This window comes from Ictidomys tridecemlineatus, chromosome 5, assembly GCF_052094955.1.
Source record: "Ictidomys tridecemlineatus isolate mIctTri1 chromosome 5, mIctTri1.hap1, whole genome shotgun sequence".
Classification (NCBI taxonomy): domain Eukaryota; kingdom Metazoa; phylum Chordata; class Mammalia; order Rodentia; family Sciuridae; genus Ictidomys; species Ictidomys tridecemlineatus.
Window position 1 is genome coordinate 191,033,754 of NC_135481.1, and position 25,065 is coordinate 191,058,818.

A 25,065-nucleotide genomic window follows, 5' to 3' on the forward strand; every position below is an offset into this window, starting at 1 on the left:
TTATTTTTATGTGGTGCTGAGGATCGAATCCAGACCCTTGCACATGCTAGGCAAGGACTGTACTGCTGAGCCACAACCCCAGCCCAGGACCACTTATTAATTACCTCCCAATAGTCAGGTGCTGCCGAGAATGGAGATTTATTGTCTCTGAGTTCAGGTTTAGGCCAGGGTTCAGGAAACTTGCTCTGTAAAGGCCCTGTTGTGACTATTTTAGGCTCTGCAGGCCACACGGTCCCCTTTGCAGCTACCTTCCTTTGTCTTCCAAGTCCAAAGACAACTCGGGCAGCGAGTGATGCCCAGGCATGACCTGTTCCTTTAAGACTTCTTATGGACAAAGCAATCTGATTTTCAAGTGATTTTTACATTTCACAAAATATTATTCTTCCTCTGATTTTTAATAACCGGGTAAGTGCAACAGCTATTTATTTTTAGCTGGTGGACTATGTAAAAACAAGCAGCACCAGATTTGACCTGCAGCCTCGGGCCATTGCTGCCAACTCTGGGCCAGTCCACAAGGCCAGCGTTCAACACACAGAAGGACAGGCTGTGATAACAACTTGGAGGTAAAGAGCTACGTCTGTGTGGGGGAGAAGAACCAGCAGTGGGCCATCGGCTTTGGATAGATGGAAAGAATTACAGCTAAGCCACAATGAGGTGCCAGTCCGTGCCCACTATTATTAAAACATGAGGAAGGTGGGTAGAGTTCAGTGACACACGCCCATAGCCACAGGGAGTCTGAGGCTGGAGGATCGCACGTTCAGGCCAGCCTCAGCAACTTGTTTTCAAAATGAAAACAGGTTGAGGTCTGGATTAGGGTTCGAGTTTCCTGGGGAGCAGCCTGGGCTGTGCTAGGAATCCCATCAGCACTTCCCATAGGTGTCTCCACCAACACTATCACCCAATTTTGCAGGTGAGGCTCCTGGATCCTAATGAGGTTAGCGCCTCACCAGGGGCCACACTGGTGCTAAGTGGCAGTCTGAGGCCATGTGACTGTTAATGGCTCAGCTGTCTGGCCGACTTGCTCCCCGTGAAGCTCCAAGGCATCCCAGGTATCAACACTGAGAAAGGAACTGATATGTACTTCAGGTTGGTCTTGATTTGTTTTGTAATATGGAAGTGCACAAATCTTTACTTCGATGTCACACAGGGATCATGGCCGCCACCACCAGTGACAAAAATCCCAACAGTGTTCACTAACGTTCATTAAGAGCTCCCACGTGCCAGGCACTGACCTGCGCATCTGAAATGCATCATCTCTATGAATTTTTACCAAAAATGCTGTCTGAGGGATGCTGTTACCTTCCTCATTCCACGGCCAAGGAAACAGGTCCAGGAGGAGTAAGGAGCAGGCCTCATTCTGCACAGCTAACAAGGAGCAGAGCGGATGTCCCCACTCAGGAGCGTGGGACTCCAAAGCTGTCAGTTCTCCTGACCTGTCAGTCATTTGGTCCCCAGCATCAGCTCAGCTGGCCTCTGGCTGTTACAGGGAGGATAATAATATATATTATTTTACCTGGCTTTTCTGGAGGCTTTAAGCTTTTTGTTTTAAGAGAACTCTCACAAACAGCCATTTGACAAAATTTTCCACTTTTCAAACGAGGCATTTTTGAAGTCATGTCGCAGGTGATGGAAATTTTTCACAAGCTGTGAAAAAGCAATCAGCAGATACCCACACAGAGAATGAGCACAAGGCAGCACCGATGCGTATCAGCTGGGGCCACCCCCCTCTGCACGGCCCCAGCCCCTTGGGTCCAGCCAGGAAGCTTAGGGGGGAGGGGGAGGGTGGCCCCACCTGACGTCTCCTTCCCCATGGAGACAGCCCAGGTCCTTTAACTCTGGCCTCCATCTAACCAGGTGCTCTGGGAGAGGAGAAGCCATATGTCTGGGTGGTGGACCAGGAGGGATGAAGGAGACTAGCTGCCGCCTGCTCCCTTGCATCCTCTTCATCCTCTAGGGTGAGCGATGCACTGGGAACCAGCATCTCTACTCCCACAGGAGCTGGGGGATTGCATGAGTCTGGTCCATGCCTGGAAGCCCTGTGGCCTGACGTATCGAAACATACACACAGCAAAGGCCATATCCTGGCTTGTTCTTTCATCCCGTTTCTCATTTGGTCAGGAACTTGGGCAGAAGAGGGGCTCTTGAGTGAACCTCCTCCTGGTGCCCACTCAGGGAAGGCTGGCTGGAGAGGGCTCCATGTCCAATGACCACCAAGAAACAACTGTTAAGTGCTCCCGTGCTTTTCATTTCCCATTGCTCGTCCACCCTGCATTAACTTGCTAAGGGCCTGGCAGGTGCCCCACAGTGCATTGGGCACCCTGTGAGCAAGGGTGAGCTCTCAAAAGTGGGAGAAAAGACTTGACAGGAATGAATGGAGTTTCCACTTCTTGCCTCCCCAGGGAGGTGAGCAAGAGCAGGAAGGGGTGTCCAGCGCCCCCTTCTGGTGGGCACAGCACCCTGATTTGGGGGGGGTCCCCCTTGCACCTTCAGGAGCCACCTCAGTAGTGTCATTTGGACCACATTGTCCTTGCCTTGACCAAGGGATGAGCCCACAGCCAGGGTGAGTCACCCAACTGCACACCTGCTGGGACTGCAAATCTTGACCAGGCCATGCAGGGTGGAAAACACAATTGTGGAGCATCCATTCCAGCAGGAAATTCTTATTCAAATTTTAATTTTTAATTGACACATAATAATTGTACACATCCATGGGGTATGGTGTGATTTCAATGCATGCATATGATGTGTGATGATCAGATGGAGGTAGTTAGCATAACCATCACCTCATTTATCACTTCCTGTGGTGGGAAAGGTCAAAATCTTTTCTTCCACTGCTTGGGAATTTGCACACAGGAAATGACTCTGAGCTGCCCTCACTTGCTCTGCCATGCAGGGTCTCTAGAACTCATTCTCCTGGCCCTGAACCTGCTCCACCTCCCCTTCCCATCCTTTGTTATCTCTTCTTCTATTTCTGAGACCAACCCTTTTGGCTTCCATATATGAGTGAGAACGTGAGACCTTTGTGTGTCTGTGCCTGGCTTACTTCTCTTCCCAGAAAATTCTTGAGAATTCGACGTCCCCCCCAGACACGGGGGGCTGCTTCAGTTCTTCCCCGTCTGCCCTTCCCCATTTCTCTTTCTTTCTTAGTCCTCTCTTCCTCATCTGTGAGTTACTCAGTATCCCTCCATCAAAGTCTCCGGCACAAAATAGAAAGCACAGGTATCTTCTGAAGGTGAAAAATAACCAACCTACCATCTGCGCATGATCGCATTCGAATGCTGGGCTCAGGGTCTTCCCGGAACAGCTGAGGAAAGTGAAGTGCAGCAGAATTCAAATTTGGGGTCAGGGATTAGATTACACATTCTTTTTTTTTTTTAATTTTTGTAGTTGTAGATGGACAGAATGCCTTCATTTTATTTGTTTATATTTATGTGGTGCTAAGGCTCGAACCCTGTGCCTCACGCATGCTAGGCAAGTGCTCTGCCACTGAGCTACAGCCTCAGCCCTAGAGCACCCATTCTTGAGTTGGACACCCTGGCTCTAAAACCTGCTTCTGCCATTTACTAGATCTGCACTGCCATGGACACACCAGGTCCCCCAGCCCCACCCTTGGTGGACAGAGGGTAACAACAACACCCCACCACCAACAACAACATCCTGGCGGCAAACAGAGCGATGCCGATAAGGAAGCCTGGCTGTTGTTTTACTTGTAGTTCTAGATTTCTTCCGAGAAGTCATGCAAAACGGGAATGTGATTTGCAAAAAAAGATGCTGAGTGGGAAGGTTCTAAAGGAAACCTGTCTCCAAGTGGCATGTTTATTTCAGAGACACACGGGAAGTCCAGCCAGCTGTTTTCCAGGAAACTGCCCACTTAACCCAGGGTGAGCTCTAAATTGTAATGACGAGCCAGTGTCAAAGGACTGGAAAGAGAAGAAAACAAACAAGGGTGATGTAAAATTCCAGCCACGCACTGCATGAACTCTGTGGTCTCCCAGATTGACTCAGAATACCGGGTTAGGAAGTGCATCCCATTCCTACTAGGAAAGCATCAAAACTGTCACCTAGGAGCAGCTAAAATCTAAAGTTAAGCCAGAGAGAACACAGAAAACAAGCTAGATAGTAATCAACATCAGAAGCCGAGTACTGTCTCTCTAGGGTCTTGGAAACAGTAACACACAAATACACCCCGGGGCTCAGAACTCTTGCATTTGAAGCTGCTTCTGCCTGCAGGGGTCTCCCCAGCTGCCCCCACAACCTCTTTCCTCCCCTCAACCTTCATCTCAGTTCAAATGTCAACTCCTCAAAGAAGCTGTCCTGGTTCTAACAGAACTGCCCTCCCCAGGTATTGCTCCCCCTAGTCTGAATCCACAGGCTTCTGTGACCGTTCAGTGGATTTTCCCAAGTGGACTGAGTTCCAGGTGGCCAGATAGTGCCTCTTTTATTCCTGACTCTGGTTAGGGCTGAATCTTTGTTGACTGGATAAGTCTTTTGACTTCCTCCCTCTCTCTCTCTCTTCCCTCCTTCCTCCTTCGTTTCCTGGGCTGAGGATAGGACCTGGGGCCTCACCCACGCTAGGCCAGGGCTCCACCACTGAACACACCCCTCATCCCCTAAATTTCTTTTAATCATCATTCATTTATCACTCAACAGGGATTGAAGTCCCCAGCGTGTACCACTCGACAGGAACACCGCCGTCCATTCACCCGGGTGTCTATGAGCACTTACTACTCCCCAGGTGCCCCCCGAAGCAGTACACTGTGGCAGTGCCAGCAAGAGACGAAAACGCCCACCCTTGAGGATTAGGTGCAAGAGGAGACCACCGTCAAGTGACAAACGTGGCCCACGTCAGAGACGGCAGAAGTGCGGGAGGTCATGGGGAGGGCGTGGCCGTGTGTGAGGGACATCTGAGAGAGGGATGCTGGAGCTGACCCCCTGAGCAGAGAGCTCAGAAAGTGACAGTTGGCCACATGGGGCATCTGGGAGAGATCATTCCAGAAGGACCAAGTGCCAAGTTCAGGGGACTCCCGGGGACAGGCCCTTGGGTAGCAAGGTCCAAGTAGAGCAGGGGAAGAAAGAGGAGAGGTGGGTCAGGTGGCCCCGGAGGGCTTCCAATTTCACCTGGGGATGGGGAGTCATGGCACTGTGATGGGGGAGACGTGGCCTGTAGGGTGACCTTCAAATACCCCTACTCTGCAGACTAGACGCAGGGGGGCACCAGATGACTGACGTGGGGGCAGTAGGGAGATGCTGTGGCTGCCAGGGCCAGGCAGGAGCAGTGGGTGGCAATGGATCTCAGGCTTATGCCAATGGAAGGTGCCCAGGGTCATGAGGGGAGGAGGAGGGTATCAAGGATGCCACCAACATTTGTGGCGTGAGCTCCTAAATGAAGGAGCCCCAGATGCGGGGACCTGAAGAGCTCCTAAATGAAGGAGCCCCAGATGCGGGGACCTGAAGATCGTAAGAGGAAAGCACGGGGGGGAGGTGGGGCTGTGGGAGTGGGAAGCGGGGGTCACGGTGATCTGGGTACGGGTGTGGAAACCCTGGACTCCTCCCATACCCAACCACTGGGCTGTACCCCCAGCCCTTGAGACTACAGTGTGCACCCCAGATAGAGACGTTAAGAGGGCAGACCGTCCTCGTCCCCCTGGACCCTGTGTTTATAGGGAGAAATCCTATCGACTACACAACGAAGGGGTTCATGCATTCAGCAGTGACAGGCGCGCTAAAGGTGACGAGATGTGAGTGGCAGCTGCTTAGGAAACAGGGACAGCCAAGCAAAGGCCCCAAGGAGGAAGAAGCGGGCAGGCTTGGGGCACAGGAAGAAGGACGAGGCGGCTGGGCAGAGCAAACAGAGGGAGAAACGGGCAGGGAGACGGGCACCGCCGCTCTCCTGGTGCAGCACCCGACGCCCCGCTGTGTGCTGTCAGGAGATCCCGACATCTGACGCCATTGTTCCCAATGGTCACTTTGGATAGAGGATTGAGAGGGAGACGAATTGGACTGTCCAGCCCAAATACCACTTAACTTATAAGGCCAGTGGAGATGAGCTAAACTGGAAAGATCTGGGCTATCTTGGAGGCCAAGGAACAGGCCGTACAGGTCAGGTGAGAGACCAAGACACCCCTCCAGTCGCTGCAGAGAAGACTCCTGGGAACTACAGGAAAGTCGGCCACCTTGGGGCAGCAGAGGATCCAAGTTCTCTCTTGGTCGCGTTAGGTTTGAAATTAATGAAACAGAGACATACATACTGGAACTTTTTTAGAAAGTCAGGCAAGTATTACATACATACAGAAGAGCAAATGGATCAGAGTGCCTGGCTCCAAGAGTCTTTCCACATTGATGCCACCCAACGTTCCTCTGTGCCCCCAGTTCCTACAGTCTCCCAAAGACAACACCCACACCTCAAGCAACAGTATGTTTTATTGGTGCTTTGATAACAATGATCGAGAGATACTAATCAGAGGCAGGTGAGGGCACTTGCCCATGCACTTCTCAAGGAAAAAAAAAAAAAAAGCTCATCTGTCTTGTTCTGTTCTTTCCGACTGAATAAGGGTTTGGTTTGGTTGGTTGGGACTCTAGGGTTCCAATCTTGATTTTTAACCTTCTCCCACAGTGAGGTACTGAGGTGCAGGATGAAGTCTCACCTGGCCGCTGGCTGCCATACAGCCCCGGGTCCCATCTGCTATTGGCAAAACCCTCTTCCTCTCAGGGAGGGTTGCCCTTCCTGCCCACCACGTTCCTCTGGAGGCTCTGTTTATAGCACCTCCAGCTTATAGCATTTGCTAGCATTTGCTGTGCTCCTCTTACCATTATCAATGAAAGTAGAAAAGTACAGCCAACTCCATTCTGTCCCGAAAATTAATTTCTCTTTCCTCTCTCTCTCTCTCTCTCTCTCTCTCTCTCTCTCTCTCTCTCTCTCTCTCTCTTCTTTCCTCCCTACTTTTACTGTTCCTGTGATTATTTCTTTTAAAAGTAATTCCCCTCAATCTCTGCCTCCATAAGATGGAACAGAAGCCATACACCAGCCCCAGGTGGGCGAGCAGCCTCATCCTTGGCCGTGTCTGTCCTATAGGAAGGTGGGCAGTGGTGGTGGACATGGGCTCAGCCTCTCTTTTCTTCTCAGGAAAAGAGAAGGCCCTGTACCGGAGGACGGCTTTCACTCCCTGGCTCTGCACACACGCTACTATTTATAATTACTAAACACCAACTCACAGACCACATTTCACACACACACACACACACACACACACACACACACACACCCCTGAAAGCTGTACTGGCTGACTGCTGGCAAAATCAAACCGCATTTGGTTTGTCTGTCGTGTGTCTGTCTTTCTCCCTCTCCAGCTTGGGATGTTATTCAACCATCTTAAATGTGCAATTAAATGGCTTTTAACTTTTTCACGGAATCCCCTCTAAGCTATTTCTTTTTGGGAACGGGCCACTGGGGGAACTTTCTGATCCCAAGCCCTCCCTCCCCACATAGAAAAGTGACTTGTAAATAGATTCTGTTTGCCCACCCCCCCAGCTGTTGTGTGCATCATTGTGCCCTTTACAACTTACTTCCTGTGTTTTGATTCCTGTGTTTCCAGGCAGGCAGCTTCTTAGAAGTCCTGTGGATCTGTTTCTATACCGTGGAGAGACTTCTTTGCTGTCAGAGGTACTTTTGTTGGTGGGTTTGGTTTGGTTTTTGTTAGTGTTTAGGTGGTGTTGTCAGCTGCCTGCTTTATCTGCTGGCTCCTTACAGGGACTTGAAATGCACCTCTGGGGCGTGACGGACCAGACAGCGATATTTGGTGTTTAGAACAAAGATTAAACTTTGAGGCATTCTGACTGTCAATTGTGGGAAGAAAGAGACTTAGAAATGGAAATAGAGCACAGAGTCTTCTCCTAATATTAAAATCTTATTGTAGTTTGATTTTAACTTCCTGGAGTGTCCATTTCCTCCATCTGAAGAACAGGAATTTAAATAACCACTTCAGGAGATTAGTTTGAAGATCACATGAGATAATTCACATGAAAGCACCTAACACACAATCAATTTTTGAAAAATCTATAAATGGCCATGGAATATGAATCTTGAAGAACTTCACTAATGGTATAAGGATCCTGCTTCTGTCAAGGGACATTAATAAAAGCAGAGTGCTCGTGTTAGATTAGGGTGCACCAGTTTAATTATTCACTGCACGTATAGTAATGAGGCTCCCGTGAGCTGGGCTTTGGGGACTGAATGGTGGACAGGCAGGATGCTCGGCAGATGGTTGTGCAAACTGCGCAGGAGTCATGGGACAAACACTTCTGGAGTGTGTGGTGTGTGTGTGTGTGTGTGTGTGTGTGTGTGTATGAAACACATATATATGTATGTATGTATATATATATATATATATATATATTGCTAATATATTTATGGCTTTTAGCATAGAAAAAATTTCTGGAAAAATATATGAGAAATTTATTACAGAGACTCTTTTTTGTGAATAAACTAGGAAAGTAGATAGGTGAATGTCTTGTACTATTTATTTATTTTTGATGCCAGGGATTGAACCCAGGGCCTCTTAACCACTGAGCCACATCCCCAGCTCTTTATATTTTTTACTTTGAGACAGGAATCTTTTTTAGTTGCTTAGGGAGGGCCTTGCTGAATTGCTGAGGCTGATCTCAAATTTGTGATCTCCTGCCTCAGCCTCCCAAGTCACTGGGATTACAGGCACATGCCACGCTGCCCAACTATTTAATAATTTCTATAAACTTTGAGGTTTCTAATTATAAGCATGTGTTCTTATTTATTTAAATGTTACAAAGGCTTCTCTGATCAGTAGGCTAACGGCACATTTTATTTTCTTTATTATATCTTTCTCTACTAAACAAAAAAACCTGTTAAATAAAGAGAATAAATTACTACCTTTTTGAAATATTTAATTTGTCCTGTTAAACAAATTAAATATTAAGTAGAATATTATTATACTTGAAAAGAGGTCATTTCCAGGTTGCAAGAGTTCATCATCCCTTGCCAAAATGTCCCAACCCACCCTTGCCCACAGCTGTCCAGAAAGTAGCATTTCATTCTACAGATAATTATTGAGCACCCATAGTGTGCCAGGCTTGCTCTAGGTGCTGAGTTCAGACAAATCCCTTGGGGTGTAATAACCTAGATTGAAAGGGTAAAGTTTCTAAGCTGCAAAGCCTGAGTTAAAATGAAAAGGACCAGGTATTGTTAAGTTCCTATGCTACACTCAAAACCTGAAATTCCTGTAGCTGTTAGGACAATTCCTGGGACTGCTCAGTAGATATTCCCCCTGACCATTCAGTTGTTTAATAATCTAGGACCCTGTGCAGCTTGGCACGTAGGCATCTCAGGGCCCAAACCAATCAGTTTGAATGTCCACCCCGCTTTAGGACTGACCTATCACCCCCCCCACCTGTTCCCGCCAATGAATGTGCTAATCATGTTTGAGAGTTGTAGTTTGATTTTCCCACGCCTCATGATGATTTGCTCTGATGTATGCAAAGCCCCTCACCCTCCCCAAAAAGTGTACTTAAGCACTGCTTAACCCCTGCTCGGGGCTCTTGCCCGCTCTCCCTTCTTGAGTGGGCCTGGAGCCCCAGCGTGCTGGATTCTCAATAAACTCCCTTTTGCTGTTGCATGAGTCGGTCTCTTGGTGGTCTCTTCCTCCGACGTTCGCCGGACCCTTACAAGATCACAGTTGGTTTTGTAAAAATTATTTACAACAAACAATAAAGCAAATGTTATGTTATGAGTATGCATGAATCCCACTATCATATATAATTATAAAGTACCAAAATAAAATAAAAAATATAATAAAGTAAGTATGTATCTTTCATGGAAGTACATAAGGAGTCTCATGAGGAATGGCAAGGCAGAAGGAGAGCACTTTTTGCTTATTACAAGACTAAGCAGTGGCAGACTGGGAGCAAAGAAGGTACCAGGCCTGAAGGACTGGGAAGGGCCTCAGAAAGGCTTGGCAGTGACACAGGACTGTCATGCTGCTCTGTGCACTGCTGAAAACACTTCGTGATTCAAAATTTCTGTTTTAAAACATAAAAAACCCTGATGGCTTCATTATCTTTCTGATAACCGCAGGACATTGGTTCCAGGCATTGCTTCTCTTTTTTATTTAATAGTCAATATGAATGGTCAATATTAAAGAAACAAAGATCTGCTTTATATATATATAATAAAACTGGATAGGGGAGGCATGGGGGAAAAGCTTAGTGGTAACGTGGGAGCTTAGCATGCATGAGGTCCTGCGCTCAATCCCAGTACTAAAAGAATCAATAAAATTAACTTCCTATAGCCATATTCATTCACAGCCACTAAAATAATTTTTATCTATTATCCAAACAGGACCTTATGAAATATACGTATATACAGTATCATCATCATTATTTCAGCAATGCCCATTTTATCTGCTGAAAAGTTAAATAAGTAAATGCTACTTCAAGGTCGTGAGGGGAAATGCTCTGAGACACCTGGTCTTCAGCTGCCTCTCAGATGGGAGCCAGTGGGAGGGACCCTGGGCTGGGTGAGTAACACCAGCACTGCCTAAAAAGAGGAAATAAGCCTTAATGCAGTTAGTGCCTCATCTAATTGTGTCCCTTTGGTCTCCCTCCCTCAGTGGCCCCCACCTGAAAATGAAGGGCTGTCTGTGAAGTTACCTCTAAGTTCTCTGTTTCCGCCTCTTCCTTTGGGCCTTCATATTTTCAGTTCTCACTCTTTGAATTCGGCTTGAAGTTACCCGGTTTTGAGCAGTCATTTTTACTCTACGTGGCTGAGCACTAAGGGCATCCCTGCTCTTCCAAGGGCTCAGTGGGTAGATGCCTGGTGCTCTGCTTCTCAGCTGGACGTGCCCCCCCACACACACACACACACTCCAGGGGACCCGAGGCAATGTTGGGAGACACTTTTAATTGTCATGATGGTGAAGGAGATGAGGAATATGGTCAATGTCCTACAACCCACAGGACAGGCTCCACGCCTCACCAACAAGAAATATCAACACCGAAATGTGGATGGTGCCAAGAGTGAGAATCCTGGCCACAGAGAAGTTGGGAAGGAGGAAGAAGGGAGAAGAGGTGAGGGCAGAGTTGGCTAGATGCCCCTGGGTGTGGCCCACCCTAAGGACTTTGATTTCCCTTTTCTGTTGTGCTTTTTTATACTTGAAGACGGTGCTTGACTTAACCCTCCCTGGGCCAGAGCAGGACAGCTACACAGAGATAGAGGCTGATGCACACCAGCCTCATAACCGTAAGGATATTCTTTCTGTTCTAAAACTTGAAGAAGTCTTCAGGTGCTTGGTTTCACTTACCAACAAGACCTTAATGGGCATATGGCCTTCAGAAGCAAAGTAGATTTTTTTTCCCTGAGCTTTTTGTTTCCCAAATCAATGGGAAACAAAAGAACCCTGCTCCATTCAAGTAGCTCCAAAGACTCTCAAATAAAAGCCGGAGCCATCGTTGGGCCATTTAAAATATACAGGGATGAAAAAGCACACTTACGAACCTTGTAAACATTCTGTAAAACACAAGGGAAACCTTTACAGAGCAGGGACTTTGAATGGCACAGAGCAGCCTCCAATAACACAATTTCTGTGTCTTCTAGGAATGGTCGGGTTAAAACATTCATTTTCAGCTTCTTAACACTCAGATTAAGTTACCCCACCAGAGATCAGTTCCACTTAAAAAAGCACTTGCCACCCCTATTTAACCAGCCGTCAGAGGGGACGCAGAGGGGGCAGATGGAACCCGGAGGGTCTGAAGCATTCGAATGACCACGCAGGTTGCTTCCTGAAAAGGCCCGCAGACAGCGCTGCTTGGCAGGAAACAGCGATTAGAAGAGAGAATCCTCAAAACCTGCCCAGTGTTAGAGCTCCTCTGGTTTCAGTTCCCACTGGGGGAAAAAAAGTCACAAGTTTTATATTATTCACCCTCCGGGAGCCTCAGCCTCACCACGGGGTGCTGCCCCCTCTCGCCCGCCCCCAGCCTCCCTGTCCCTTCTGTCCTCTGCTCAGTCCCCTCCCCTGTTCCCAAGGCGCCTGAAATCCGAGGCGCCAATCCAGGTGCTAAGGCAAACCCACCCGCCACTAAGCCGTGCTTGTCTCCCTCTTCGGAAACTCTTTCACCCACAATTTCAATTTCCCCCCCCAACAGGCCGGCTGTGACCGACATCCACCAGGGACAGTCGTGAAAAGGCGAGCTGGCAAGCCTCGCAGGAGAGCCCTCGCCAAGAAGGGCCCCGATGTCTTTTCAATCCTCGGCCTCCCCTCCCCCTCGGCCTGCCAACACAGTGGCAGGAAACTAACAGCGATGATCCAGGGAGCTCCGGCAGCCTGCGTTTGATTTTTGTTGTTGTTATTTAAAAAGGGGGAACAAATACAGGCATTCTGTACAGAAGAATTTAGGGGAGAAAACAAACTAACTCTCTTAGGATCCCAGAAGGCTGTGGTCAGTGATTGGGAGCATACCAGACCAAAAAGAAAGCTGCCCAACTGGTTTGGTGGATTCTGCGGGCTACTCCCTGCCTGGAGAAGCCCACAGAGCCTTATCATTTCAGTTAGGCCTGACTCGGGCATTATTTTCAAGTAAACATTTATCATGGCAAAGTTGTTCTCTTGCTGCCTCCGCTGTCTTTGAATTCTATCGGGAGAACGTTGTCTTGGATTAAAGGACTCCATAGCACCAGGCCTGGACAGACTGCACCATCCGGCCTGACCAGCCCCTTCTGCGGTCACCCGAGGGAAGGTGGGAGAGTATTTGGTGACACCCACCATGGGGACCTGGCCGCTCTCCTCTCAGATCTTAACCAAATTGGGAACATTCTTCCTTTGCCCTCCAGGCCCGGTGCATCCGAATTTCTGCGGATCACTCAGCACTTCTTGACGATTTCGCCACCAGCCCGCTTCTCTCCTGGTCCAGGAAGTGGAGATCTGATTCTTTCTGCCCTGACGATATAAACAACTGCAGAGGAAGCCAAGCCAAGCTCTCCCCTGTTTCTTTTGTTCTCCCAACAAGCAATTCAGAACACAGCGCCAACTTTCTTCGAATGCCTTTTCAAGACTGCTCTTAACTTACTTGAGAGGCAGAACCCCTCTTGCTTTTATTCATATCTGTAAAAGCAAAGCTTTTCTTCAACGTATTTTTTCCAAAAAGCAGAAATTCCATAGGAGTTAAATAAATAAGTAAGCCTTTTTTTTTAATTATTTTTTTTTTGGTGAGACTTCCCAAAGAAAATTACTCTTTTGTCATTACAGTTACTTAACTGCTATTTCTTTCCTTCAGACCAAAAGACAAACAAGGACAGCAATAATGACCTTTGCACCTACATAGCTAACCCTAAACGGAAGCTTCCAGGGCCCTAATTCACAGCCAAGAAGAGCTAACAGTCAGGATTCAATTAGGGTTGCCATATAGGATAGGCACCAGACAGAAAGGAGACATCTTATCATTTAATCTGCAGATACTGCTTTTAAAATCACACGTAATTAGGCCCTTCCCTTAGCAGAGGTTACTTGAAGCTTTACCATTAGCTCATAAGATTTCATCTCCGGGTTTCTGAGATGGCCCTGAGAGTGAACCTTTCAAACCAGAGGCACCTGATCTTCCGGGTGACACACCTACCACACCTATTCTAGTCATCCCGTAAACAACAACCAAACAGAATAAACAGATGACCAATATTTGCAGGGGTGGCCTAGAAGTGCTTCCCACTCTGGGCGGAGCTCACTGCCTGCCTGATGTGTGTGAGGCCCTGGGTTCAACCCCAGTGGGGGGGGGGGCAGTGTCTCTCCCTCATAATGGCCTCCTCCCTCTTTATCTATAAATACACTGAAGATATTTATAGACTAATAGGTATATAAAAATCCTCTAAGCGAGTTGTAATTGGCTGTGTGGTTATTGAATAAACAGCGCATGAAAGGAAAATGTGGGGTTCTGAAGGCCAGCTTTAATTTACATTTTATCTTTATATTCATTAAACTGTTTATTGACTTGTCTACATTCTTCCCTCTGCTGATTATCTTCCAGGCAGGCTCTTCCCGTGAGCAACCATCAGGCTGAGAAAGTGAATTCATTTGCTTTGCGAGGAAGACAGAGCAACAGAAGCCCAGGGGCGGCATGGCCCTTGGAGGGTGCCTGGCACTGCATCTGCAGGAGGAACCCTTAGAGCTCCACACTTCACAGTCAGCTTGGGTGTAAAAACATGGAGGGAAAGGCTACAAGGCCCTTGCATTTCCAGAGAGCACACAGAGCCCTCAAGCCTTGAAACCCTGAGGCAATGGGATGTATTTGAATTAACAATTGCCTCCCACAAGCTTCCCCAAGTCCCTTCCCTGTGCAGTTGGCTGGGATACACAGCCCTAGGAACCCCACCGCCAGGTACATCCAGAAGAATGGGCGCCTGATGTCTTTTAAATCCCCTCTCCCCCCGCCTGCTAACTAGAATAAGATATATCCCATGCTTGCACTGTTATATCAAAATGGATTCTGCTGTCGTATATAACTAAAAAGAACCAATAAAAAAACTCTTAATAAAAAAAAAAAATACACAGACGGCTTGCACTGATCTATACTACTCGCCATCTAAGGTCACACTAAAGGACCAGAAAAGGAGAGATGCCTCTCTAGCCTCTCCTTGCCAGCCTAATAAGGCAACCAGAAAAATTAAAAGGTTATTTTTAATTTCAGTAGACACATAAGGTTTTGTCCCTTTAAAAGATACAATTATAGTTTACATTATCGTTTGATTTTTGTTTTGATTTTTATTTGGATGCAGGACCTGGAAAAGTTTGGACGAGTGTTCAGAAAATACGGATGCCCTTCCCACTCCTGCCGTGCCATGCCGATGTTGGATTGGGCCCTGTGACTGTGTTGGCTACGGGATATTAACAAGCCCAGGGCTAGCGGAACCTTGCGGTGGCTGTGCCTATAGGCCTGGCTGTCCTGCGCATCCAGTGGCTCCAAGAGAGTCCTGCCCACCCAAGACGGATGAAAGCCACCAGGAGCCAACCTGGGTACCAACTACCCCTTGAAGCCCTGTCCAGCCCCATGAGACAAACCCCAGCCAGCTTGAAGGTGCTTATGTGACAGTACAAGACTGGGGGCAGGGGTATTGTTGTTGTTTATTTGTTTGTTTACTTATACATGGACACAGTATCTTTATTTGTTTATTTACTTTTATGTGGTGCTGAGGATGGAACCCAGTGCCTCACACATGGGAGGCAAGCGCTCTACCACTGAGCCACACCCCAGCCACCATAGGGTTTTGAGACAATGTGTTACAGGACACTACTGTGACTCTAGCTGAGTGACCTCAATTTCATAATATTGACAGGTTTTCCCTTTTTGCTTTTCCTGTGGTGCTAGGGATAGGCCCCAGGGCCTCATACGTGCTAGACAAGTGCTGTACCACTGAACTACACCCCCAGCCCATACTGACAGGTTTCATCTGGTCCAGGCAGGCCAACACAGATATGCTGTTGAAAAAAAAAAGAATTATGAAAATGGTTCAAGGACTTGCATAACTGAGTTGTCTTTGTTTTGGAATTCAAGGTCAATCATCGCCCTTCACATACTAAATATAGCTTGAGGCACCTAATGTTTAAATACAGTAGTATATGGTCAAGGAGTAAGAGAGGACGAGATATCAATTCACTTATTCAGTGAGAGAAAGCCTTCATTCCACAAATGCTTCATTCAAAAAAAAAAAAAATGATGATGCACTTGTTAAGGAGAACTTGGGTTCTCCTGCATCGGACCCTGAAGATACGACACTGAATGCTAACAGCTGGCACTGCTCCAGGGCCTGTCCCCACCGGGCACTGTTTAGTGCTCTCTCTGCATCAATAACCTCCAGAACGGAACGTGGTCCTTACTATGATCGTGTCGGAATCACAGAGGAGGAAATGGAGAAGCCCTGAGGTTAAGTGACTTAGACGAACTTGCACAACTTGCAAGTGACAAAGTTAGCGCTCGGGCTTGGGACGTGTGGCCTCAGGGCCCATGTTCCTACACTGTAGTAAGACTTGCAGTTCCTATTGACGGGGAGTTTACAAAATCAAGGGGACAGCAACTTTAAACAAGAGGACAAATCCATCATTATAAACCATAGGCAGGAAGCCTCTCTGGAAAGCAGTATGGAGATTCTTCAGAAAACTCGGAATGGAACCACCGTTTGACCCAGCTATCCCACTCCTTGGTTTATACCACAAAGGACTTAAAATCAGAATACTACAGTGACGCAGCCACATCAATGTTTAATGTTTATAGCAGCTCCATTCACAAGAGCTAAGCTATGAAACCAACCTAGGTGCCCTTCAACAGATGAATGGATAATGTACACAATGGAATATTATTCAGCCTTAAAAAAGAATGAAACGATTGTATTTGTCAGTAATTGGATGGAACTGGAGAATATCATGCTAAGCGAAATATGTCAATCCCCAAAAAACAAAGGCCAAATGTTTTTTTTTTCTGATATACAAATGCTAATTCACAATAAGGGGAGCGGGGCTAGAGAAGAATAGAAGTACTTTGGTTTGGTCAGAGAGAAGGGGATATGGGGGGTAGGAAGGATAGTAGACTGAATTGCACATTATGACCCTGTGTGCCTATGAATACACAACTGGTGTGATTCTCCATCAGGCACAACCAGAAGAAGGAGGAGTTATGTTCCATTTATGTATGATGTGTCAAAATGCATTCTACCGTCATATATAACTTATTAGAACAAATTTTAAAAAAACAGGCAGGATAGGGTTATGGTTAAAGGAGGGGCTGGGATGTGGCTCAGTGAGAGAGCATGTGCAAGGCCCCGGGTTCCACCCCCGACTCTGCAAAGGAAGAAGAGAGAGAAAAGAGCAGGGAGGACCAGCAGAGGGCCAGAGAAGGCCGCTCCAGTTCTCCAGAGAGACAATACTTTCTGAAGAATGAATAGAATCAGACTGTGCACACACACACACGCACTCACGCACACACATGCACTCACGCACGCATGCACACATGCACACACCTACCCTGGCAGAGAGAGGAAGACCTGGAGGTTGCTCTTGAGCCAGTCCTCAGCGCGGCTTGGGTTAGGGACTGAAAATCTGCCCTGGCTTCAATGAGGTAAGGGGACGAAGCTTGTCTCTTGCTTATGCCATAGGACAAGGGCTGATCCACAAACTTCCTGAAAAGTCACAAACAATAAATTCCACACACAGTAAGAAAACAAGCGACTGTGCCTGCACTCCCGTAAAACCATATGAAAGGACCCTGAGGTTTAGATTTCAGTGTGGCAGTTCCACAAATTAGAAAACGTACATGAAGATGCACAGGACGTTCATATTTAATGTTTAGTGTAATTTAAAATATCAGGTGGCCATCAATGTTTATAGCAGCTCAATTCACAGTAGCTAAACTATGGAACCAACCTAGATGCCCTTCGACAGATGAATGCATAAAGAAAGTATGGTACTCATACTCAATGGAATATTACCCAGCCTTGAAGAAGAATGAAACATGGCATTTGCAGGTAAATGGGTGTAATTGGAGAATATCATGCTATGCAAAATAAACCAAACCCAAAAACCCAAAATCTGAATGTTTCTCTGATAAGCAGATACTGATCCTTAGTGGGGTGGAGGGGATTGGGAAGAATGAAGGAACTCTGGTTTTTGTTGAGGGGAGTGAGGGAAGATGTGGGGCTGTGGGGATGGGAAGGACGATAGAGTGAGACAGACATTATGACCCTATATACATGTATGAACACACTATTGGAGTGACTATGCACCATGTACAGCCAGAGGAATGAGAAGTCATGCTCCATATGTGTATAATGTGTCAAAATGCATGCTACTGTAAAATAAATAAATTTAAAAAAAATAAGGTGGCCACTTTTACAACATCTGAGGCATTTCCACCTATACAAATCTGGTACATTCTCTGCCAAAAGAGAACACAGGCCCTGCCATTAAGCACAGGAGACACTGGGCATGATGGTCCATGCCTTTAATCCCAGCAGCTTGGGAGGCTGAGGAAGAAGGATTGCAAGTTCAAAGCCAGTCTCCGCCCTTAGCAAGACCCTGTCTCAAAATAAAAAATAAAGGCTGGGGAAGTAGCTAAGCGGTAGAGTTCCCTTGGGTTCAATCCCTAGTACCAAAGAAAGAAAAAGAGAAACAATTTTTAATAAAAGTAATGAACAAGCTATTGGGTTACTTAATCATCTAATTAATAAAAAGGAGTATGTAATATGAGGAACAGGTTGTTGCAGACTGGACATGATGTGTTGTCCCTGACAAAGATAACATAAAACACATGCTCTTTACAGAGGACGGCAGGGAGGAATGGGCCAAGTGGCAGCATCCAAAGAATATTAACAGTTTGCGACTGATCGAGAAAACCCGAACTGTCCTGAAATGTTGAAGGTCATATGAGAAAGAAACTTAATGTGCGTTTTCTCAAATGGAACACCAGGATCCTAAAAATAACTTCTGGCTAGTCATGAGTCAAAGCCAAATGAAACTTTTTGAAACTGATCAAAATCATGATGGAGGAAATTGAATCTCTTTCAGCAGTCTCTTGATGAAAATGACAATCCACTATCACTGTCAGATGAACAGCTCACCAAAGGTACTAGTTGATACACAGGGGGAAGCAGGAAAGGACACGAGAGGGCCCGGGAGAAGAGCCAGACCCCAGTACAGGCCCCACAGGTGCAGGAGCAAAGGGAAGGACGGACAGGTGGAGAGGGGAAGCCTCAGGCCGCCTGCACTTGGAAGAAAGTTGTCAAAGACAGAGTTGCCCATCGCAGGAGTCCCCTGTCCCCCAGGACTGACTCGCCTCAGTTTCCCTTCTGCACACAGTCTTTGTCAAGGGGAAGCCGAAGGTGATGTGGCCTTGCCACAGACCTGAGGATGGATTTCAGAGCACAGCATCCGGGGCCCTGGGTCACTCACAGACCTGCCACAGACCGAGAGGCACATGCCCATGGCTTCCCCATCTCCTCAAGCTTCCTCCAGCCTCAAAATCCACAGGATGAATGAGGCCCACCCATGCATCTTGGTTGGCTCCTGGTGTCTGTAAACATTAACCACAACGCCGAAACCACTCTCCATAGAAGAAGGAAAATTTGATAAGATTATCAAAATGTTAGACAAACTACAGACTGAAAGACAATATTTATAAATCACACATCTAACAAAGGATTTATATTCAAAATATAGTAAGAGTTGGTCTCTTCGGGCGGCAAGACCCCTCTCCTCGCCCCAGGATCTCGACTTTCCCAGGCCAGCCTTGGGCGTGGGGTGCTGTGGATGGAACCCCGGCCTCCGCAGGCTGAGCCACATCCCCAGCCCTCGGCTTCGGAAACTTCTGAAACTGTTTTTGCCTCTTGGATCTCAATAGTTTTTCAGCGTCACTGTTTCTAAAGAAGCATCTCGTCTTTAAAAACACACTGGAAATCCTGAGCACTGACGTTCACCAGGCGTGGAGGTGCATCCTTTCCAGGGATTGACGAGATTTCATTTTTGCCACAGTTGCCTTGCCACAGCTGAGGAAATGGACTCAGGGATGGCGCTGATTCCCCCAAGGTCACACAAGGATGAGCGACCGTCAGCTTGGGCTGGGATGACGGTGGCTAACAAGGTGATACCCTCCCTTTTCCTTTTAAGTGTGGCTCTTCCTGCCAAGCCGCGTGGAGTCCAGAGGGTGAGAGGAGCCCAAAGAATGGGGTGCAGCAAAGAAGGTGGGGAGGGGTCCAGAGGGCCCTGTGGGGACCAGTGGGGACACTGGAGACACAGTGCCAAGAAGGAGAAGACACCCTGCTAAGGAGGAGGTGGAGCAACTGGGGGGTATGCAGAAGGGAGGAGCCTCTTCAGAAGACAGTTGGGCAGCTTCATTCCAAACTAAAAGTACCATCAATATGATCCAGTCAGGCTGCTCTTCAGGATTCACCCAAAGAGCTGGAAACTGGCCAGGCAGAACCCTGCCCGTCGGTATTTATAGCAGCTCTGTTTATAATTGCAGAGTTGGAAACATGCAAGATGCCCTTCAGTAGGTGAGTGGCTGGATAAACTGTGGTCCCCCGGCAAGGGAACACTGCTCAGTGCTGAAGAGAGATGAGCCCTGGGCCATGAGGCACATGGAGGGCACATGGACAGGGCGCTCGCCTAGCATATGCCAGGCTCTGGGATCCATCCCCAGAACTGGGCGAATAAAAAAGAAGACATGAAGGAAACTTGGGTGCATGTTGTCAAATGAAGGAAATCAATCCGAAAAGACTCCACACGATGTGACTCCAACTCTACGGATAGAGAGTAAAAGGATCTGTGGTTTTCAAGGTGGAGGAGTGTTGAGTAGGTGAACCTCAGAAGAACTTTACGGACACTGAAACTGACATGGTGGATAGACATGATTAGACCTTTTCCCAAATCCATAGAATGCGCCATCCCCAGAGAGACCCCTTATGTACACTGGGGACTGTGGGTGAAAATAAAGTGCCAGTGTGGGTTCAAGTATCATAACCAGCGTCCCACTGGGGGTCAGCGTTGGTAACGCGTTGCGTGTGGGAGATGGGGGAGTACAGGACTCTGCGCTGCTCAATGTTATCACAAGCCTAAAACCGCTCAGAAAAGCAAGGTCATCTTTTTAAGACTGTCAGGCACACAGAGGCGCACGATTTTGATCAAATGCACAAGCGCACACAAATAGAAAACATTCGAATTATAAGTTCCTCCTGTAACAAGGTAAAGAATAAATTTTTTTTTCAATTGCTTTTATTGAGAAATAATTCATAGACCATGAAGGTCACTTTTTAAAGTGTGTCATTCATTGGTTTTTAGGACCTTTAAAGATGTGTGCCCACCACCACTACGGTTTCCACTTTGTATTTTCATTACCCCCAAAAGAAACCCTGAACCATTCAGCTACTCCCTTCTGTTATGGTTTGGATGTGAGGTGTCCACCGAAAGCTCAGGTATAGGCAACACAGCCAGGTTCGGAGGCGAAGAGATTGGATTATTCTGAGAGCTGGGACTTGGTCAGTGGGTTAGCCCCTTTGATGAATAATAATTTGGATGGATTATTTGGTGGTGACTGTAGGCAGGTGGGGTGGAGGAAGTGGATCCCTGCCTTGGACCATGTCTGTCTCTGCATCTTCCCCCTCTTTCTCTCTGTTTCCCAGCTGCTGTGAGCTGAGCAGCTCTCCTCCACCTGGACCTTTTACCATGATGTTCTGCCTCACCCCAGGCCTGAGCAATGGAATGGGCTTAACCTCTGAAACCATGAACCCCAAATAAACATTTCCTCCTCTGAACTGGTCTTGTCACGGGGCGAACGTTGACAAACTCACCCTCCTGCTCCTCGCCCCGCACCCTATTCCCTATCCCTCCTGCCAGGCCAGCCCTGGGCAACCACTCGTCTATTTGCCGTCTCTGTAGGATTTCACTGTTCTGGAATTTCACATGAATAAAACAGTTCGGTATGTGGCACTCTGTGACTGGTCCCTTTCACTTACTATGTTTTCAGGGTTCATCCCTCTCGAAGCATGTATCAGTACTTCATTTGTTTTTAGGACTAAAATCTTCTCCACTGTATGGATAGTCCACTTGCTTATCCATTCACCAGTGGATGGATGCTTCCATGGTTTCCACCTTTCAGACAGTGTGAATAATGTTGCCATAAATATTTAGAAACGCGTTTTTAAGTGCCAGGTAGAGGATTTAGCCCCATGAACAAATGCTCGTGTGCCTTAGCAGTCCACGTGGAAGGCTGAAAACGTATATCTGCACAGATGCTGGTTTCTTTAGATTTATTTTCAAGCCCATCATCTGTACAAAATGCAGTGATGGGAGCAAACCAAGGGCGCAAGACTTGGCAAAGACTTTAAGCCTCTCAGTTATGGACAGGGAACAAAGCTGTCGCCGCCACTCTGAAGAACACAGAGAGATGTGGCATTATTAATAGCAGGAGGAGGAGGAGGAGTACCTAAGTGTTCCAAGATTGCAGGAATGTACATGACTAGAATGCAATCCCTTTACCTGTGTGGGTTCTGGGCAGGAAAAAGGAAATGGAAGTTGTGGTGAATACACACCTGCTGGAGGCGACCATTAGTGTAGACAAGCCACACCGTCCCCGGCGCCCTGCTTTCTGACCTCACCTTCTCATCAGTAAGTGGCGTGGAGTGGCCCCTGCATTTCCGTAGGGAGGGTTTCATGAACTAATGCTGGGCTGGAACGCAGCCCTCGTTCACGTGGCCTTTGGCTGTCACTTGGAGTCGACAGGGTGTTTCCTGGGTCAAGCCACACACAGGTGTTATCTTGGGGTTACATCCTGGGAAACCTGCTGAGGTTGAACGTTCAGTAAGTCAAAATGCATTCCGTGTTCCTAACGTTCTGAACACCTAGCCTGGCCCTAACACGCCCAGAACATTCCGTCAGCCTGCAATTCGGCAATGCCACCTCACACAGAGCCTGTTTATTACCAGGGCTGAATATCTCCTGTAACTAATTGAAAAGCACAAGGGTTCTACGGTCTGCTTCCACAGGGCACGAAGTGGAGCCCCCCTGCGTCGGGGACTGTCTGTCTGCATGGGGTTCATCTGGACCATGAAAACCTAAAATCCTGCTTGTCACATTGCAGAGTGTGGGGGCAGGTCTTAACAGTCCTGAAACACCCCTCTGGCTGTCTCACCTTTATTCCAGAAGCTGCTTCTTTTCTTTTGGGGGCTGTTGACCCTGCACAAAGGAAGGGACAGAGGGAAGGAAAGGAAAACACTCTTGGTGAAGCAGCAACCAAAAGTTGTGGGTTTTGTTTTGGTTTTTTTTTGTTTTTAATGTTTCTGCAGAAAGGTGCGACAGTTGGTGGCCACACTCACACCTCAGGCAGGGCCCACCCAGGCCCAAAGGCATCCCCAGGCTGCAGAGTGCCAGCCCGGTCCCCCGCAGCCCCCTCTCTGCACAGGCAGGGAAGCAAGTCACCTGCACGGCAAGGGACCAGCTCCAGGCCCCGCTGCACGTGGGCTGGAGGGGGCACTGCAGCAGGAAGCAGGTGAGGTCTCCACCTCCCCTGGGCCGCTGGCAGCCAGCTGACCTTCAGGGACACCGAGGGGCTGCCCTGCAGTCACAACCTGGGGCTTGCTCACCTGCGGGGCGGTTTGCCGAAACAGGGTGGCTGGCCTGGACCACAGCATCCTGGGACTTCAAAGAGGAGGACTCCAGGTGTTTTCCTAGTTCACACCTGTCCCCAAAGCTGAACACAGGCCCTGGCTGAAGGGCCGCTGATGGGGAAAGGGACGTGGAGGAGGATGAAAGGGAAGGACAGAAAGAAAGGGACGGGAAGGAAAGAACCGTGAGAGCAAAAGAGGAAGAAAGAAAGGGAAGGGCTTCTTAGAACTCTTAGAGATGAATCTGCCTGGAAGTTTGCCACGAGATGTAAGCCTCAGGGAGGTTCAAAGTCCTGCTCTTACAGTTGAGTGTTTACAGTGTGTGTGTGTGTGTGTGTGTGTGTGTGTGTGTGTGTCAGGGGCAAAACACTAACAAAGGCGGAAGCCTCTCAAGTGAAACAGACCAGCTCCCCCACTTCTGAGCTCTATGCCCCCAAGCAGATTCCTGCCGTGAGCCTCAGTTTCCCCATCTATGAAGTGGGGACAGTGATAGCCTCCGTGTTTCCAGTTCTCCCTGGGACCACACACAGCAAGCTCTCAGGATAAATCTCTCAAGCATTCTGAGCTCCTAGGCTTGCAGGTAAAGCCGCTCGGATGACGTCATGAATGCTCAGTTATTATTATCAGTCAACCTAAGTTTTCAGATTTGGTGAGACAAAAAAAAGGAAGTGGGGAGAAAGAATAGGTGAGGGTGGGTTTGAGAATCAGACTTAAAAAGAGAGGAGAGCGTTCCCCCCGTCTGGATTGGGGCTCGAGCAGGAAGCTATAGACTCGCCGTTTGAGGTGTTAGGAAGACAGGAAGGTGGTGTTGAGCTCTGGAGAGTCCTCTTGGTGGCTATGTCCCTGTGCAGTGGAGGGCAGCTGCTGAAGGGTAAAGCTGCCTTACAGCCGGGACTCTGCTAGGACATGAAGTGCCCAGGGCCAGGGGCACAAAGTTTCAGGTAGACGGGAGGAGGAGTTTTGAGATCTGCTGCACAGCATGGTTACTATGGTTGATAATAAAGTAATAAGAATCAATAATGTAATGGATATTTCAAAATTCTGACACACATCAGTATGTGAGGTGATGGATGTTAATTGGCTTAATTTAATCATTCCACGTTGGTGAGTTCCTTGAATCAAAAATATTTTTAGCTGGGCAAGGTAATGCACACCTGTAACCCCAGCTACTCAGGAGGCTGAGTCAGGAGGATCACAAATGTGAGGCCAGCCTGGGAAATTTAGAGAGACTTTGGTCTTAAAATAAATAAAAATGGTAGGGATGGAGCTCGGTGTAGAGTGCATGCCCAGGTGTGCATGGCCCTGGTTTGATCACCAGCACCACCCATAAACACACACAGTTTTCAAAGCGCCTCTGCAGTAAACATGTACGGACTGTTTTTCTTCCCACCACTTCTCTGAGGAGACTGTGTTTGAGTTGAGGCCTGAAAGAGGAGCCAGCCTTGTGATGAGGCAGGAGAAGAATCTCAAGAGGAAGTCCAGCCAGTGCAAAGGTCCTGAGGCAAAAAATGAATTTGGTGAGTTTCAGAAAATCAAAAACAGTAAAAGCAAAGTGGGAGCCCTCTGGGTGGGGGCGGCGGTGGGAGGGAGGCAGTGCAGGTGCAGTGGGGTCTTAGGAACTGTGATTATCACACACCCACCGTGAGTGGGACTCTAAGTATGGAGGCAGCCACCAGAGAGCTTCAGAAGAAAAAGGTGTTCGTGGATGATGGTAGCAGGCAGAGCAAGCAAAAGTGAAAGAAAGAAAGAAAAAGAAAGAGAAAAAGAAATCCACCAAGGTGCTCCTGAAAATATTTGGACGTAGAGCCATTTTATTCCTGCCCACCCCAGTTCATACAACTCTGGGCCGAAGATCAGCCTCAGTAGGATAAGAGCCACTCTCAGTGTAGACATGTTGGGCTCTCCTGTAC